A 5,477-nucleotide genomic window follows, 5' to 3' on the forward strand; every position below is an offset into this window, starting at 1 on the left:
ATAACAAAACATTTAAAAATGATGAGGTTCTTTTTGTATTATTGTTGTTACTACAATCTGCATTGACCCTTCTGAGTGGTAGTGGGGACTGATGACTGAAGAGAAGACTGATCATCAGGAGACTCTCACATAATACCAGAAAAATATCCAATTGAACAGATGCAAAATTCACAGCATAAAATATAAGAAATATGAAAAAGCAAGACAAAATGAATATTCAAAAACATAACTCTTTAATATTTGAGTTCAAAGATATCAAAATTATTGAAATGCTGGTTAATAAATTTCTAAAATCTAGTACTAAATATTATTAACAATGTCAAAGAAGGCACATATAAACAGATAAATGAAGGAAACAATTCAAGACTTGGGCAAGAAATTTAGCAAATTGGATGAGAAATTTAATAAAGAGATAGAGATTCTGAAAAGTAAAATCCAAACAAGTCTTGGAAATGAAATGCTCAATAAATCAAATTAAAAAGTCAGTGAAAAGCATCATCAATATACTAGCTTGAGTCAAAGAAAAAATGTCAGGGACAAAGGCAAGATTGAGGAATTACTACATTCAGGGAACAATTAAGAAAATGGGGGCTAGAGAGATGACTGGGTGGTTAAAAGTGCTTGCTGCTCATTCAGTGGACATGAATTCAGTTCCCAGAACCCATCAGATAGCTTACAGTCACCTGTAACTCCAGATCCGGGTGATCCGACACCCTCTACTGGACTCCCTAGGTATTCCCCCAGGCATACACACACACACACACACACACACACACACACACACACACACACAAACACAAATATATCTTTTTCAAAAGGAAAGAAAAAATAAGTAACCATGTCTACAATTCTCGAAACCTCTGGGACATGGTTATGAGACCAAACCTATGAATTAATATAATAAAGGCTCTACACAAGAGGAAATACTAAAAGTATTTCTTCTATATCAAAAACAAAGCAAGAATGTCTACTTTCACTATTCTTCTTCAATAAAGTACTTGAACATTTACCAGGGCAAAATGAAAAGAAGAAGAGGGTCTAGAGAGATGGTTCAGCAGTTAGGAGCACTATCTGCTTTTCCAAGAGGACCTGAGTTTGGTTCAAGCACTCATGTCAGGTGGGTCACAACTTCCTATAACTCCAGCTTCAGGGGATTCTGATACCTCTGGCCTTCTGTAGGTACTTGTACTTGCAAGCAGATCTCTGTGAGTTCAAGGCCAGCCTGGTCTATATAGGAAGTTCCAGGCCAGCCAGGGATACACAGTAGGACTCTGTCTCAAACAAAAACAAACAAAAAATAAGACTTTTAGATCCAATTAATAAATTTAACGAACTAACAGAATACAAAATCAACACTCAAAAATTACTGTTTTATTTATACACCAAAAATCAACTAAGAAAGCAGTTCCAAAAGCAATCCCATTCACAATAGTCTCCAAAAGAATAAAGTGCATTGGAGTTAACCTTACCAAGGAGGAGAAAGACTTCCATAATGAAACCTATAAAGCATTGAAGATAAATTGATGGACAGTCTAAAAGTTGAGAAATGACCCTCTATGTTCATGGATCAGCTGAATATTGAGATGGTGATATTACTAAAAGTGATCAACAGGGATCAGAAGTCCAAGGCCAACCTCAAGTGTTGTCTGGGCTAAATGAGACCCTGTTTCCAAAAACTAAATAAATACATAAAATCATGTATGTATGTATGTATGTATGTATGTATGTATGTATGTATGACGTGAATATAGAAGCAAAACTGTGAAAGAGTACAAGAGAGACTAACAGGAGGGTAGGGGCGAGAAAAGGGAGTGTAGGCAGTATTAGAGTACTATGCACAATCTTTTATACTTGTACAAAAACTGAGTACAAGGGGGAAATTCATCAGAGTTCTAAAGGTATAAAATTCTAAGCAGGCATCTGCAGTGGTTTGAATGACAATACTCCCCCATAGGCTCTAAGTATATGTACATTTTCTCCCCAGTAGGTGGTGCTGTTTTGGGAGGTTTTAGGAGGTGTGGCCTTGCTAGAGGAAGCACTTCACTTGGGGGTAGGCTTTGAGAGTTCTTAAGCCTTGCTGGATTTCCAGTCTTCTCTGCTTTCTGTGCCTGCTTGGAGATGTGTGCGCTGGCTTTCTGCTCTGGCCACCTCTGCCACTATGCCTCCCCCACCATGCTGGACTTTTACCCCTCTGGAACTGTAAGCAAAATAATACTCTTCCTTTTATAAGCTGTTTTGGTTAGTGTTTTATCACAGCAACAGAAAAGTAACACACAAGCATAAGTTTAAATCTTCACGAACTTGGATTAGGCAGAGGTTTCTTCCTGACAACATGAAAATAACATTGAAAAAGAGTGCGTGAATTACATTTCACCAAAATCAAAGCCTTTGGTCCTTCTTCCTTGTGCAGAGACCATGTTAATTTTGTCTGTATCATTCTAATTTTAGTGTATGTGCTGCAAAAGTGAGCATGATGTGGGTGCTTCAAAGGATATTGCCCAGGAAGCAATAAAGCAAACTACAGAACAGAAGAAAATATTTACAAATCATGTATCACAGTTTGAATAAAAAATATGCTCAAAAGACTTCTAAACAGAATATCATTGTCACATGATATTTTTATAATTATAATAGCATGAACAATTAATGTTCAGCTATGTCCCAAATTGTATCACAAATATTTTTGTTATGGCTGTTTTGCTCAACCTGAGATTCAAATATAATCCACTCACTACCCTTGACTGATATGTCTTGAGTGTCTTTTAATCTGGAGTACTTATCTCCTCTGTCACTTTCTTTTCTGTTTTTGAAGCAATATTGACTGGATTGTCTCTACTGTGTCTCCAAGCTTTCTGGTTATGCTAATATATTACTTATCTTCTGTACATTTTTATGTTGCTTTCTAGAAGCTTGTTGGGAATTATTATTTTTTTTTGTTTTTTTTTTTTTGGTCTTTTTGAGACAGGGTCTCCCTGTAGCCCCAGCTGTCCTGGAACTCACTATGTAGACCAGGCTGGCCTTGAGCTCACAGAGATCTGCCTGCCTCTGCCTCCCAAGTGCTGGGATTAAAGGTGTGCACCACCACGCCCAGCATTAGTTTGATTTTTATGCAAGATTTCTTTGTATGTGAAGTTGTAGACGCCATCAGGAAGTATATAATATCTGCTTTTCTGTGCTGGTGAAGATATTAGCCATTGAAAATCCTTTTCTAGCTGCACTGTTTTATTAAAGCTAATGAAACCATGACTTTCTATGATTTCCTTTTTACTTGTTACATGCAATATTCCTGCAAAAAATAGTGTCTTTGAGGCCAGAAAGATGGCTCAGTGGGTAAAAGCACTTACAGCCAAGCTTGATAGCCCTAGTCTGATTCTTGGAATTCACATAGTGGAAGAAGAAAACCAGCTCCCACAAGTTGTCCTCTTATCTACACACACACACACACACACAAACACTAAATAAATAAATAAATAAATATTAAAATAATCTTTAAAGAACAGAAGAATATTATTCCTTTTTAAAACTATGTAGTTACCCTGAGGTACATCACACATTTATGATCATTTGTTTTATTTGTTTCTAGCCCCAGCTGGCCTGGAACTTACTATGTACATCAGGCTGGCCCCAAACTCACAGAGATCTGCCTGCCTCTGCCTCCCAGGCACTGAGATTAAAGGCCAGAACCACCATGCCCAGCATACCACACATTTATGAAAAACGGGATAGATAGTTGCATCATTCTCTTTTATTTTTCGTTTCTAAATAAGTTCACCTCCAGCATTGTTTTGAAACATCATTCTGAATGAATACACTGAAATAGATTTTTCATTGAAATAGATTTAATATGTTTTAATCCATTACAATTATTATTGTAATTGATACTCAAATTGTCCCCTCTTTGAACTACAGAAGCTTTTTAGTTGTTTCTTGTGGTGGTGGGGATCAAACCTAGGTTTTTTGGCTTTTTGAGACAGGGTCTCCCGGTTGCCCCAGCTGGTGTGAAACACACTATGTAGACCAAGCTGGCCTTGAACTCACAGAGATCTGCCTGTCTCTGCCTCCCAAGTGCTGGGATTAGAGGCCCACGCCACCATGCCTGGCTAGGCAATAGGTTTACAAAGAATCAACATCTCTAAACCTTGCTTCTGAGTCTTTTACCTCACCCAGTGGTCTTTGATACTTGTTTTGGTATGACAATATGTTCTAGGAGATCATTTTGCAATTTTCCTACTCCAATCCTATTTATTGTTTAACAAAAACATACTCAAGTGGTCCATTTATGGCTTGGCCCCTAAAATAAACTAAGATACACCATTCACCTGCTAGAGCCATTTTTGTAATGAGACTTGCAAAACATTGAATTAAGAGGTGGCAGCAGATATTAAATAAATCCTAAGGGAAAGAAAGTAGGATATGGAATTCTTGACTCATTAATCCTTCAAGATATTCTTCTTCTTGGAATTACAATTCCTCTGAGTGTTTCTGGACGATTCATTATCAGTCAAGAGGTAAGAATATAGCTACTGAAAGATTTTGTTGTTAAGCTTCATTGGAGATAGCTTGGTGCATACTCATCCATGTAAATGGTTTTATCTAACTATTTCCATGCTAAGAATTATAAATAGAAAATCACTGTCTCCAAGCCACCCTAACTTTGCTATTTGGTTGCTTGGCAATGTTTAGATTGGCTAAAATGTGAGAATGAATTAAGCTATCCTATACATAAAGACACTTGCTATATATTTTGCAGTACTAAATTTTTTTCTTTAATCTTTGAACACAATGCTTCTGGTTGACACATCATACAATCTGCCTCTTTCTAAAGTGAATGTTTGAGAGCTAATTTTTCTGAGACTCTTGGATACAGGCAACAAGTCTTTTCTTTGTGAAAAATTGGAACATTCTGCAGAGGGAAACCCAATAGTCTAGGCTGGCTGACCCACCAGCTCCAGAGATCTCTGCCTCCCCAGCACTGGGATTGCAAGCACAAGCTACCTCCCTACCCCAGCTTTTGTTTTATGTGGGTTCTGGGGATCAAACATACGTCCTTATCTTTGCAATGCAATCACTTTACCAACTGAACTACTTCCCCAGCCCTCCTCCCAATACATATTTTCTGCTTTGTTACCATAAAAATCTTTATTTATATTAAGACTCATTTAACCCATATTTTTAAGGAGTTAAAGTAAGATTCGGTAGCAAAAATTATTGTGGATCAAAAATCATTAAATAAAACTAATTGCAATTTATATGTATATTAAAAAAACAAATTTTTCATATGAACAGTTAATAGGGGAAACTACTCATCTTTGACATTATAGGGCCCTTGGGCATGGAATGATTGTGCAGAAGGCAGTGGGTTTGAAACTGGAGAGCTAACGTTGCCAGCTGTTTATAGTCTCCTTGGTGTGAATGTGTTCCTATAGGCCACCTTTTCTCTCTCTCTCTCTCTCTCTCTCTCTCTCTCTCTCTCTCTC

At 37.3% G+C, this 5,477-nt stretch overlaps 1 non-coding gene across 1 annotated transcript; it reads right to left on the reverse strand.

The window, feature by feature from the left end:
• Positions 1-2,363: 2,363 nt before the first annotated feature.
• On the reverse strand, positions 2,364-2,472 carry LOC115069195. Its single transcript, XR_003848476.1, has one exon. It is a non-coding gene; the product is annotated as a U6 spliceosomal RNA (small nuclear RNA).
• Between the last annotated feature and the right edge of the window lie 3,005 nt (positions 2,473-5,477).

This window comes from Nannospalax galili, unplaced genomic scaffold (genome assembly GCF_000622305.1).
Source record: "Nannospalax galili isolate Female #2095 unplaced genomic scaffold, S.galili_v1.0 scaffold371, whole genome shotgun sequence".
Lineage (NCBI taxonomy): Eukaryota > Metazoa > Chordata > Mammalia > Rodentia > Spalacidae > Nannospalax > Nannospalax galili.